Raw genomic sequence first — 14851 nt, 5'->3', positions numbered from 1 at the left:
TCATGCTCTGGAGAGGACACTCCTTGATTCAGAGCATGTTACCATAGTCTCTCGAGACTGAAGGACGCCTATGATCAGGTATTGGCCATTCTGATGTTACCTGCCCTGCTTCACCTACTAGTTATCTTTAAAAAAAGTACCCTTTGGTGTGATTGTATGCACGGATGGAGAACAATCTGCATGAAATCAAGAAGCTTGGAGAAGGCACATTGTTTTCTTATGGCGACAAGGGACTCTCCCTCAGAGATTGCAAACTGGTCCCCCAATGAAGCTCAGCATTGGGAGATTCAGGACTAAGGAAAAGGAAGCACTCCCATACACAGCGCTTCGTTAGAATATGGAAGTAGTGGCCACCTCAGACAAGTGATGGCTTTTTATATATACTGTACTGTATTCTTGCAGATCAGATGGACGGTGGGCTTCTGTTTGTAAAGGAGACAGAGACCTCCAATTGCAGAAGCTGCAGAAGACGCATCTTAATGTTGGTTACTAGGGAACACAAGCTGGAGGGTACTCTTGTTGGTTTTCTATGAGTATCTGGTTGGCCACAATGGGAACAGATTCAAGAGGCTAAATAAGCCTCTGATTCAAGCCAGCATGGTTCCTTATAGCTTCTTATCTATAAAGCTCTAAAATAGGGGGTGCTTGGTCAGCCGTATCCCACTTCCTGAAATATAAAAACCAAAACCTGAGACTAGAGGATGAGGCCCCTTCTGAGGTCACAAGAGGCGGACCTTCAGCAAAAAGGACATGTATGATTGTAGACACCCTTCAGTCTTGAGAGACTATGGTAACGTGCTCTGAATAGAGGTCTTGGAACAGTGTCTACTGTGGCTGAGAAGGCCAATACGAGTGACATGTATGAGGTGCTATGATTAATTTAGAAGCTAATGTGTGAATCCCAGCAGAAGGAGTAACAGCAATACTGCATACAAGATGATGATGATGATGATGATGATGATGATGATGATGATGATGATGATGATGATGATAATAATAATAATAATAATAATAATAATAATAATAATAATAATAATAATAATAATAATAATAATAATAATAATAATAATAATAATAATAATACAAGGGTGCTTTTGAGCATGTTGAAATGGCATTGCCTGAAGCCATGAGAAAGAACCCCAAAAAGCTAGGCTTCTCAGGCATCCCATTCTCTGAGATTCCAGGTCCGAAGCCTGACCCCCAAACAGTACATGCTGAACCTTGCTTCTCAGAACCAAACGCTGAGACCCGTTGATGCTTTTCTCAAAATACTAGGATGAGGCAGCAAATCTTGAATACCAAATCTCTGTTTTTCTAAGCGTATCTGTCTCTTTGAACTGTACAGCTGCAAGATCTTTTCAACGCATAAAGTTAGATCTGCACACTATAGAATGAATTTCTGAAGGAGACTGGCCTGAGCATCTAGCAGCATACGTTTAGAATGCAAACCAAGACCTTCCCCTTTTTTTGGAAGTGGTTCAAGAATTATATTATTTTCATGATGTTTTGATGGTTTTAGTGCCCATTTGACCCTGGGTTGATAGTGCAGTATTTGGTACTGCATTTTTAAAATATTTTGCTAATGGTTTTTGGATAATAGATTTATTGCTGATGATATCTTAAAATGCTCTTGGAAAGATTGTTTTGCCCTGATAAGTGGCATTAAAAAAGCCTAGTAAACTAAATTGACCACCTCTTCCAGACTTATTTCTGCCACACAGTTCTTAAAAGGCCAGGACGTAGTATAATATAGCATGTTTATTCACCAATTCATGAGTCCAGAAACCTGCACCTCATTCTATGTCCTCGTTTTCAGTGAAATTCTTGGAGTTTGCCTTGCCATCCAGCTCTCCTTTTTAGGTATCCAACTTTGTTCAAAATGTTCTCAGTACCGTCTCATCCATCGAGAAGTTACTGGGGGATTATCCCACATTCACTGTTTTCTTAAGATCAAAAGGCAGCTTGCATGACTTCTGGAAAATGTTTTTGCAGTTTGTTTTGATGCCTATTAAAGGCTCCTCGCACATAAATTTAGGTAGATACCAGAGTATACAGAAGAGCAAAAGGCATAGCCATATCTGCAGTGGCATCCAGTGCAAACCAAACCACACTGTAGTACATTGGAGCTGCAATCCATCTCAACGAACATGCTTCAAGTTTTTTATTGGCATATAATATGGGTTCTCTATTCCCTGAAGTCCTTTGGGGTTGTAACATAGGCAAGTGAGCTGCAGCTTCATCTTACTTCTTTGTGAAATTTACGATCTCTCTTTTCACTAAATGGTGCTCCAAGGGCCATCCATTTCACACCTTATGAGCAGAATCCTAAGGAAGGGCTCCTCTGAGAGTTATCTTTCTATCAGTGGAATCCAACTCTCTGTAAATACCCAAAGCTACTCCAGAAGTCTGAGAGCTGGTTTTCTGGTGGTGTGGGAGTACAAGAAAAAGGGAAGAACAAAAAAAGTTCTGTCACAGGTAAGAAAGTTCTGGCAGCTCTTCCCTGAATTAAAAAAAAAGGAATGCAACAAACTGAGAAGTAAATAAGCATTGACTCAAAAGCAGCAAAATAATGACATGATACTCACTTAACAGCTACAGATACTCACTACTAGAGATGAGTTATTCATATTCATTTTCCGGGGGAGACAAACACAAATATCGCCACCACAGGTGGCCAGGCCCTTTGGACCCTCCCCCCAGATCCAGCCTGGACTACTCACTGGGTTTTGTGCGGTGTGTATATCCATCGTCAGTAGCGTCATACCAATTGCGGAAGTAGCAACATCAGCACTTGCCTGCCACTCATCAGTTGAGCAGGAAGACTCACCATCCCGCCTCCTCGCAGGAGGGGTCAGTAGTGCAGGGAGGCAGGGGAGCGCTGGCTGGGCTATATCAGTGATTGGCACAATGTTACCGATGATGGATGCACACCATATGAAGCCCAGTTAGGGGACTGGGCTGGATCTGGCAGGAGGAAATGGACCTCGTATCCCCAGGGGAACAAATACAAAGCTCTCATGTCTACTCACTACAGCTACAGAGCTTTGGGAAGTTTTACATGCTTGCCAAAATACTACAAGACCAGAGTGTCTTCACACTTCTTTGTGCAGATTAAGCTCCAGGCTGATGGTGTTGCCACTTCTTCACAAAGGACTTCAGACTCTATAGCAGGGGTTCACAACCTTGGGTCCCAGATGTTCTTGGAGTACAAACTCCCAGAAATCCTGACCAGCACAGCTAATGGGTGCTCTATAGTAGATGACACTGACCCAAGCTCCCTTTACAACCCATTCCATAATATGTGAATTGAGTAAGGGAGATTTTTGTTTATATCATGTTGTGCTTGGATGGCACTTTTTATGGGATCTTAAAGAATAAGAGCATTTGTAAAAGTTCACTCCCCCCTGGATGCCTAGACTGATCAACCAGGTTTTCTTCACTGCTACCATAATATTGTCTGGACCCTTATGGATTCTGTTGTAGAATTTTTAGTTAAATTCCTTTAGCAACACAGCAAAAGAGCAGGGATTCAGAAAGCAGACCAGCTTCAAGTCCCCCAGAGTAGTCCACCTCTTTTCTCATTAACTGGCAGCTACTGTCTCAATAATTCAGTCTGAGACATTAGTAGAAGAAAGAATAAAAGCTGTTTTATTAAATTACAGGTGTGAACACATCGAACAGCAAACTGACCAACATGGCTGCCTTCAACAATAGACCTTAAAAAAATAGGGAAAGAGACACAGAGCCGAAAGGCGTGGCTCTCGTTGATTTCACAGTCAGGGAAGGAATGACTGGTTACTGCTGGATAGATTGACAGTCACCTCAGCCCAGAAAGGCCCCTCCCAGCCAAACCTACTAACTACAACATGTGAAGCTGCAAAAGCTCCAACAAATTCATGTATTTGCACTTGAGATTTCTTATTACATTCAAAGAGGGACCATTTGATAAGTTTCAGTCATATTCCCTGCTTAATTCTCCATTATACCTGCACAAATGCAACAAGCCAAGGAACATGCCTGCCCACCCTAAGTGAGTCCACTCTCTATAGACTTTCCTGATACTTTTAACACTGTGTTTCATGGAAACCTGAATCCAAATCAATATAAACGGGATTCCCTGGTTCCTTGTGTGAAATGATCTGCCAAAATTAAAGCTGAATTTAATAAAAATGCTGTTCTGGCACCCTATGAATTGCAACGTGCCTTCTGGGAAATTGAAACCATTAGTGAGCATTTTGGTTAATTTGTAGATATCATTAGGCATTTTTAACAACCAACATTAACAGGCTTACATAAGCATAAATGAAAGCAAAAGTCAACTCTCATCTGTTCCAATTATGGCTTGGCTAAATGGTACAATTTGTGGTTGGACATGTTACTAGCAGTTATTGTAAGGTTGCAGCACCAGGCAAATCAGCTGGATTTGCTAGATCTAAACCCAACGGTTAAGCTTGGCAGGAAAAAAAAACACATCTTAAAAAGAAAGCAAAGTTTACTTTTCAGACTTCATGGAAACTGAGGTCTTTACATCTCCAGCACAATTGGAGACGAGAGCTTCTCTTGGAGCTTGGGTGGCTTAGCTTTTGGGATTACAATTCCCATTGGGCATTCTGACTGAAGAATTCAGAAGGCTGCCATAACAGAAGTCTGCCTATCTCTTCTTCTGCTTTCATTTTTAAGGAGCAGAATACTATTGTCTCAGAGCACAGCTATTCTCTGTTTTCTGCAAGAGTTAACTACTGGAGGGAATCAGAAGGTAGCTATTTCCTTTTCAACGTGGATGTCTGGAGTGATCTGCCCAGTCTCATTCTTTCCCTTGGAAAATGAAAAAAAAAAAAAGAGCAGTTCTTGATTACAGGAAACAAAAAGCTTTTACTTCTAATTTGTGGCTTTGTTTGCATGTCTGCATGCATGCGTGTGAGCATTCATGTGTCTAGTGTGGAGAAACATCTCCACACATATCTCTTTAGAGAGCAGAAAAATAGAGGAGAGAAGACATTCTACTAAGGAAGGGACAAACAGGGAGGAAAGGCAAGTCTTAAGGACTCTGAGGCATAGGGTAAGGCGAACCCTTTCAGTTCAGTGGCAGGAACACAGCATCCAGTGCTAAAGCAGAAGCATGCAGGGTTGTATTTTTCCGAAATTATTCTTAGGAAGACTCTTCACTGTTCGTAATGGGAATTTTAAATATATGAAGCATGTTGGGGAGGTCCAAGTTCCTCATGTGGAAATCCCCCCCCCAAAAAAAAGCATTTACTCATCCCTTGCAGACACCAATCAACGGGAACTATGCAAGCTTTCATGGGGGGTGGGGGTGAAATCTTCTCCAACTGAACCCAAGGTAAGCAACCCAGGCTGGCTACCCTGTATCTTCATCCTCTAGCTACTTGTTTACATTATGCAGGGACTAGATATAGCTGACACTGTTCAAAAATGTGTGCCCTATACATATTGGATCAGGGCTGATCTCAGAATATAATTTAGGACTCAACCACAAAAGAATTGTACTCCCTTTCTACAACAGCTTCCATTTCTGGGCACAATTGAAAGGGCTAGTCATATAACCTATAAAGTCCTGTGCAATTTGGATCTGGGAGATCTGAAAGACCGTGTTTTCCCACAGAAGCACACACAGACTCTGAGATCTGCTAAAGAGGGCTCACCACTTTCAGAGGCCAATTTGGTGATGGCTTAAGAGAAGGCCTTCTCTATGGCTGCTCCCAGGCTCTTGAACCTTTTGCACAGAGAGATTAAGTTTGCCCCTCTCCCTACTATCCTTCTGCAGGCATATAATGGCCTTTTTATTCAGGCAGGTCTTTTTGGCAATTAAGAGCCTCAAGTTATTCAGTTTTAGTCATGTGCAGGTTTTCTCTTCTTTTTTTAAGGTGCAGTCCTGCTACTATTTTTAATAAAATGGTTCTTAAATATATTTTAATGGCTTGATGAACTCTGTTTTAATGCTTGAAACTGTATTTATTTTAATTTTCTATTGTGTATGACTGTATTGCAAGACACTTTGGGCCTCAATTCTGGGAGAAGGACAGCATATAAATAAATACGAAAACAGGAAACACATCTTTAACAAGTATATTATTTAGGGATTATACATTTGGTATGTATTTAACAGCCCACTGGCTTGGTAGTAGTGAATGGCTAGATAGCTGGCAGTGACAGAGTGGTGGATTTAGGACACCAACCTGTCTCTTCAGTGAAAGAGACATATTGAGCCACTTCAGCTGAAGCCATCATTTGATGCTGCAGTTATCCCAGCAAAACCCAGTATCAGACAGAACAGTGAATTTTGAGAGGGGTGGGTGATGGATAACATAACAATCCCTGCTAATCAAAACATTCTGATGCTTCAGTCCTGAAAATCCTGGCTTCATTATATCACCACTTACATAACCTCATACATATTTTTGTAATTAATCTTCCATGGAATTCTGACCTCAAAATCAGGCAGATACTGTATGCCAACATTTTTAAGAGAACAGCAACCTTTAATCTAACTAGAACACTTTTGCCACCTGTTCCTTATTTCAAAGAAGATTCTTCTCCGTTATACAACACCGTGTGCCTTTCAAGAAGAGACATCAAAGCATCCTCTGGCACCTTAAACATGGACAAGTTTTATTTTACCTATGTTTTTGTAGTCCATGTATCCAACATCAGCTGATAGAGGTGGATTAAAGTTGAGGAAAGTTTAGTAACTGACAATCCTTAAGGTTCCACAAGAGCCTTTGGACTTGTCCAGACAAAGGAATTTGGAATGATCTGGGTCACTGTTCATATATACAGTGTGATCTCTTTTATCTCTCACTTGAGAGATCCTTCTGTTCACACCAGAGATGTTTATTCTCCCATGAGAAGGGTTCAACAGGTCTTCAGATTGCCAGTTTATTCATGAATATGTTTACCAAGTTTACACTCAAGTAAGGAGGCAACAGCAGGTGAGAACAGTGATGGTGTGAGAGGGGAAACAGTGGGGTAAAGGCTGGGGAGACGAAAAGCAGGTAGCCTGCCTTATTCCAATCTTTCTCCTCAGTCAGGCTCTGCTGGGGTTGCACTGACGATGTGGGCAAAGCCAATGTCAATATAGCCCCCTTCCCCTGCTGTACCAGCCTTCTTTGCCAAACTTCACATGGCTTCCAAGAGGCAACCCAACATCCCTTGATCCACCTTGTGCCTTGGAAGCACTGAGGAAGGACCAAGAGTCCAGCTCCTGAAAGAGAAATCACAAGAGAACAGAACCGCCCTCTTTTCCTGGGTAAGGGAATGGTTACTGGGTGTGCTGGCAGGCAAGTGGAGCACTGGGGTTTTTTGGGATGCAGACAAAAGAACATTTTGGGGAGAAAAAGAAAGACGGCAAGTTTTAGTCTGAGAAACTCCCACCTGTGGGCATTACTGCAGAGAGAGCACCACAGCACTAAACTCTACCCGCACTACAAAGGGCAACAGCAACAACAAAACACCAAGGGGTTTGGGATAGACAGAAACATGCAGGAGTTCATGAAACAAAATCCTTGTACTAAATGTAATAAGAGGAAATGGTTGTTCTGGGTTTTTCGGGCTCTTTGGCTGTGTTCTCAAGGTTGTTTTTCCTGACATTTCGCCAGTCTCTGTGGCCGGCATCTTCAGAGGACAGCAACCTCTGAAGATGCAGTCCTCTAAAGATGCCAGCCACAGAGACTGGCGAAACATCAGGAAGCACAACCTTCAGAACACGGCCAAAGAGCCCGAAAAAACCCAGAACAACCATTAGATCCCGGCCGTGAAAGCCTTCGCGAATATAATAAGAGGAAAGTTGGTGAATTTCCATTAAAGTCAGTGTTTAACATGGGATTTAAAAGGGTACAAATGAAATGAATATATAAATTGCCTGTACTGTACATCTCTCAATAAGAAGAAAATAAATGAAATAAATTAATGACTTTAAAGGCATATATGTGAAATAATAAATCAAAGCACACAGTGGCTCTAAAGACTTTAAAGAATTCTAGTGAGTTTGAGCTGGCTGGATGCCTCAGTGGTTTTGATATCTGGCTGCGGAGACAGAGGTTGGGAGTTCGATTCCCCACTGTGCTTCTTGAGAGTAGAGGCAACCTGTGTTTCCTTGATTTGAAACACTACACAGTCCCAGAGCGTCCACAGAAGTAGGGCATGGTAAACCACTTCAGAGTAATCTCTACCTAGAAAACCCTGAAAAGTTTGAATTAACTTGACGGCACATGATTATTATTTATTAGTGACTTTGAAGGAATGTGGTTACATCAAATACAGTTCCAAAGAGACTCTTGATTAGGTTAACCAATAAAATGTGAATGCTACTTTTCAGTGTTAAGGCCAGCAATCCATACAAATATGCCAGCAACCCATAATTCAGTGAAACGGTGGTGATTAATCAAATTTTACAATGTTTACCACATGTGAAGGATTAGAATGAAGAAATCCTAGTGCTGAAAAGTTACCAGAAACTTATCAAGTCTGTTTGCTTGTGCGTGTCCTCATGTGTGTGTCTGCATCCCACATATCACTAGTTCAAGCCACATGACCTTGGCCAGAGACATATTATGGGCAGACAGCAGGAGAAAACAAGTGGAAGAAGCAACAGTATTTGCAAAGAAGGGAGCATCAGATGACTCAGCTGAGTTGAGGCACACACTAATGATAAACAGATTGCCCGTTCTGACAGTGGGATAACATTTCTTTCCAGCCTTAAACATATCAATTAGTTAAATCCAGAGTGGAATGTAATGGGAGATAGATTTATATGGAAAAATACTGGTGTGGGTTTGGTTCTAGTACCCAAACCAAAATTCTGGGCTGAGCGTGAACTCCAAGACTCCTTGTTCCATTTAATATCCTCAACCACTACTTGGAATCTGGAGTTCAGCAGTCAAGTAAGACAGGACAGCTGGGATGTTACAAGCCCAAAGTTCACCATGCTCATCTTTGGTCAACTTGAAGAAAGTCAGTTGTGGCTGTCTCATGTAACATGTAGCCTGATCCATTGTTACCTGTGGGCTCCAAATTTATTTATTTATTATTTATTTATTTATTAAATTTATACCCCACCCCTCTAGACTAAGGGGGAAATGTTGATTCTGTTCAGTAGTAGAACCTGAGGTCATACACTAAAGCCGGATGATTGCTGATTCAAGATGCACTTCTTCATGCAGCACATGGCTAACCTGTGATTACCACAAGATGTAACAACAGAAGCCAACTTGGAAGGCTCTAAAAATAAATTTATGGAGGTTAGAGCCATTATTGGCAATTAGTCGAGAGATACCTCATCTCCAGTAACAGGTGCTACTATGGTGCTATATATCAGTTGCTGAAGTTATAAGACAGAGGGTAGAGTTGCAGTTGTGTTTTGCTGGCAAGCTCCTCTTCAGCAACTGGTTGGTTTTACTATGTGAACCAAATGTTAGGGTAGATAGGTCACTCTGATCCAGTGTGTGTGTTCTTATTTTCAATAAGTGCTTGTGTTCTTAATTTAGAACAGCCATTCTCAGTGGAGGAAATACTGTATGCCCCTCTAGGGGGTCCTGGCTCATTTGGAGAGGGGCACAAATTCATCTTGTGTGTTCTTCTTCCACAGGGGACCCTGGAATGCAAGAAGAGCTCCTAAAAGGTCCATGCCCCCCCCCAAAAAAAGATTGAGAACGACTGATCTAAATGAAAGACTGATATTTTGCTTGACATTAAAACTGCCTTGGTCGCTTTGGTGACAGATTCATATAAGTACTGTTGGAAGGAAGAAACAAATCATATGAGCATTTGTTCAATTGTTTCATTTTTTATTTTATTGCTAACACCATCTACAGATTATGTCAGAAATCCAGTTTTTATTTTCAAATAAAATTAATGATTGGATTAATGGGGATTAGGATAACACTTCGACTCTCCACTGTGCGACCTGGGGAAGAGCCAACCTCTATAGCCATGGGCAAGCTACACAGTCCCAAGACATCTACATGGGATGGTAAACCGCTTCTGATTATTGTCTACTTGGAAAGCTCTGAAAAGGGTCATCATGTCAGAATTGCCTTGACAGTACATAATTAGTGGGATTCCCGGTGTGTTGTAGTGGATAGAGTGATGGACTAGGACTTGGAAAACAGAGTTTGGCCATGGAAACTCACTGAGGGAGTTGAACTAGGAAAACCACTCCTTAAATATCTCACTTACATTGAAAGCCCTGTTAGGGTCGCTATAAGTCAGTTCTGAACTTGATGGCACAGAACACACACACATAAGACAACACTTACATAATCCTAATTTATTAACATGATCTGCTTTCACAGTAGTAATCACTGGATTTAGCTCTAAATATTGATTCCATTAACTGTGCCTGAACACAGCACATTCATTCAAATATGCTGAATAAATACCTTTATTGTTTGCTCTTAGCAACCATTTTAAAACCAAATAAATCACCACTGCATGTTCCTTAAATTGATCAATACAATTACAACAAATATACATTACATTAAAGTGTGTCCATAAAATATCTAACAGTCCAAGGCTGAAATGCTAATGTTGTGCCGGCTGCCAAGTCCCTGGGACTTTGGGCAGGGAGGGTGTCTCCTTGACTTCCACCCGGGATGATGCAAGACTAACATTGGTTGTTGTGGGTTTTTCGGGCTTCTTGGCCATGTTCTGACGGTGGTTTTTCCTGACGTTTCGCCAGTCTCTGTGGCCGGCATCTTCAGAGGACAGCAAACTGTGCTCTTGTGTAGTTTGGCTAGGGTGTGGAGTATTTATGGCTGTGAGATGGGATGAATAGTGTGTATTGTTGTGGGTGTATTGTTTTCTGTGTGTTTTGTTGTGTGTGTATTGTTGTGATAAGGAGATTGTCTGTCACTGTGGTTGATGGTGGTGATCCCCTTGACCTTGTGGTTGGGTAGAGTTCATGACCTTTTGCATGCTGTATTTTTGAGAGCTGGGAGCCAAGTTTTGTTGAGTTTCAAACTTTCATCTTTTTTATTGAAGTTTTTCTGGTGCTTGTGGATTTCAATGGCTTCCCTGTGCAGTCTGACGTAATGATTGCTGGTGTTGTCCAGTATTTCCATATTTTGAAATAGAATTTCATGTCCAGTTTGTTTTAGGGCATGTTCAGCTACTGCAGATTTTTCTGGTTGTTTTAGTCTGCAGTGTCTCTCATGTTCTTTGATTCTGGTGTGGATGCTTCGTTTTGTGGTTCCAATGTATACCTGGCCACAACTGCAAGGTATCCGGTATATTCCTGCAGTGGTGAGGGGGTCCCTTCTGTCCTTTGCTGAACGTAACATTTGTTGTATTTTTGTGGTGGGCTTGAATATTGTTTTTAGGTTGTGTTTTTCCAGAAATTTCCCCATGCGGTCTGTGACGCCTTTGATGTATGGCAGAAATACTTTGTTTGTGGGTGGCTGTTTTTCTTCTTCAGTTCCGTGTTGTTTTCTTGGTTTGATGGCTCTTGTGATTTCATTTTTGGAGTAGCCATTTGCCTGTAGGGCCCAATTCAGGTGGTCGAGTTCAGTGTTGAGAAACTGAGCTTCACAGTTCCGATTTGCACGGTCTACCAGTGTTTTGATTATGCCTCTTTTTTGCCGTGGGTGGTGGTTGGAGTTTTTGTGTAGGTACCTGTCTGTGTGGGTGGGTTTTCTGTAGACCTTGTGTCCCAGTCGGAGGTCAGTTTTGCATAGGACCATGACATCCAGGAACGGGAGTTGGCCCTCTGTTTCTTTCTCCATAGTGAATTGTATATTTGGGTGGATGCTGTTGAGATGGTTGAGAAATTCTTCCAATTTACTCTAAAAATTGTCACAGCTGATATTATTTTAATTAAAAGCCTTCTGGAACAGGAAGGTTTTGACTTGGCACTGAAATGTCATCAGTGTCAGCGCCAGACGAATCTCAGTCAGGAGGGCATTCCATAGTCTGGGGGCAGCTGCTGAAAAGGCCCTTTGTCTACAAGCCATCCCTCTTACCTCCTTGAGGGACGGCTCTTTCAAAAGGGCCCCCTGGCTAGATCTTAACTGCCGGGTAGGTTCATATGGAAGGAGGTGGTCCTTCAGGTATCCAGCGCCCAAGCCATTAAGGGCTTTATATGTCAAAACAAGCACTTTGAATTGGCCCCAGGCAGCAACTGGTAGCGAATGTACCTTAAACAGAATCGGCTTGATATGTTCCCTAGCGGCCCCACCACTCACCAGCTGTGCGGCTCGATTCTGGACCAGTTGCAGTCGACGGACCGTCTTCAAAGGCAGTCCCACATAGAGCACATTGCGGTAATCTATGCGAGATGTTACCAGTGCGTGTGTAACAGTCATGAGACTCCGCTTGTCCAGGGAGGGCCGTAGCTGGTATAATTTCTGCAGCTGAAGGAAGGCACCTCTGGCCACCGAGTCCACCTGGGCTTCCAGTATTAGACTGGGGTCCAGGAGTACCCCCAAGCTGCAAACCCTGTCCCTTAGGGGGAGTGTAACCCCATTCAGGGCAGGGAAATGGCCCTCCAGCCTGTCCGGTGAAGCACCCACTAACAGACTTCCATCTTGTCTGGATTGAGTTTCAATCTATTAACCCTCATCCAGTCCATTATCAGGTCCAGACACGAGTTCAGCACAGAAACCGCCTCACCTGGATTGGTGGAAAATGAGAGGTAGAGCTGAGTATCATCAGCATATTGCTGGCTCCTCAGCCCAAAACTCCTGATGACCTCTCCCAGTGGTTTCATGTAGATGTTAAACAGCATGGGGGACAGTATCGAGCCCTGAGGAACCCCATGACATGAATGCCATGGGACAAAGCAACTGTCCCCCAGCACCACCTTCTGGACATGGTCAGCTAGAAAGGAGCGGAACCACCATAAAGCGGTGCCCCCAACTCCCAACCCAGCCAGCTTATCCAGAAGGACACCATGGTCGATGGTGTCGAAAGCTGCTGAGAGGTCCAGGAGTATCAAAAGGGTCACACTCCCCCTGTCTCTCTCCCGGCAAAGGTCACTGCACAGGGCGACCAAGGGAGTCTCCATGCCAAAACCCAGTCTGAAACCCGATTGAAATGGATCCAGAAAATCCATTTCATCCAGCAGTGCCTGAAGTTGCCCGGCCACAACTCACTCCAGCACTTTGCCCAAATAAGGGAGGTTCGCTACTGGTCGGTAGTTAACCACCAGCCTTGGGTCCAGGTTAGGCTTTTTAAGGAGTGGACAAATTACCGCCTTGCAAGATACCTGGCATTCAACCACTTAAGGTCACACTGAATGTCCAGGATCAGAGCCTTATCAGACAGTCTAGGCAAACCATTGCCTCCAAGATGAACAACCAGCATATCTGGAGAGAACTGACCAAATGCCATCCTCCTCCTCAGCTGGATCTACTGCATACCGTGCAGCCCCTTCCACGTAATGTGTGCCTGGGCACCAAGCCCCAGATCAGTCCCCCAAGGGGATGAGGCCACGTAGTGCTCCACCCAATAGACATAACTATGGCCAACGATCACTACTAGTTTTCGTCTTCCAGGCCCCAGGACACCTGCAAAGACATAAGTCAGGCCCCTGCCTACACACTAGTTAAGTTCCTACTATATTTTTTATAACTGGACGAGGACCATCAACCTAGCCTTTTAATCTCCTCAGTGCTATAACCCATGGCTGCTGCAGTGAATGCTGCTCTGATCCTTAATGATTGGGTCCCAAACTTAGCACCCACAATGCCCACATTATGTAGAGCTAAAACTGATATTTAGTCAATGGTGACTTATCAGCATGTTGGAAAAAATAACCTGCGTCCTGACCTCAGTGCTCATAGTACTCCCTAGTGGCTCTAACTGGGCATATGCACTCTATGGCACAGTGCCCCAATACTAATTGCTGTCCTTTGCCTGTTTGATCAGCCTTGGATCAAACAGGCAAATTAATATCTGATTAATAACTGATTAATATCTGATCAAACAGGCAAATCTGATTAATATCTCTACTTTTTCCTCAAGGACTTTAATGTCCTGCCATTGCAAAGCTAACTTAGATTTGTCTGCCTTACCCCCATCTACCAGTTCACTAATTCTGAGGCCACCAAAGAAGGCTATAAGGGAAGCTACGTTGAATCATTTCCTTTCATACTCATCTCTGCATAGAAGGCCCCACTGTTCACATATACGTTCTAAAAGGGGGGGGGGAATGGGAGCTCTAGTGTCCCATACTCTCCCTCTCTCCTTGGACCATCCCTCTAGCATTTTCCTAATTCAATAGTCCCCTGAAAAAATCCCTATAACCATTTATTTTTGCCCAAAATGCCTGGGCTGACAGCTTACCTTGTATAGTGCCTGATGCTAACACTTTCCTATAAAGATATGCCATAAATTGTTGTAGGTATTTAACTGGAACAGGCCAAGCCTACTCCAGATCGACCATCCTCCTAAACTCCTGAAACTCCATACTCACGGCGGAGTAGCCCTTCCTTGTCCTTGATGCAAAGGCCATACCTTTTGCTCTGGATGTATCCTCACGTGAATCTGCCAGACCTCTGAAGGAAGAACTTCTGGCAGCTCCCTGGCTTCTGGTGCTATCTCCCTGAATAGCTCCATCTTTTGGCGTGATAGAGCATCATCTATTCTATTGTCTCTGCCTGGAACATGGTGGGCATGCACCAATATATTAAACTGCAACACACACAATGTAAAAGCCCTAACCAGGTTCATGACCCATTCTGATTGCGATGTGAGGTTGTTTATGATATAAACAACAGCTTGATTGTCGCACCAAAAGCGGACCACTGAATTTGACCATTCTTCCACCCAGAGCTAGAGTGCGCCCACTATGAGAAAGAACTCCAAGAAATTAAATACCTCGTGATGCCACTCTGAT

This window comes from Pogona vitticeps, chromosome 4 (assembly GCF_051106095.1).
Source record: "Pogona vitticeps strain Pit_001003342236 chromosome 4, PviZW2.1, whole genome shotgun sequence".
In the NCBI taxonomy this organism is placed as follows: domain Eukaryota; kingdom Metazoa; phylum Chordata; class Lepidosauria; order Squamata; family Agamidae; genus Pogona; species Pogona vitticeps.
The sequence above is the reverse complement of the archived record's forward strand: the minus strand, read 5'-3'. Positions refer to the sequence as shown.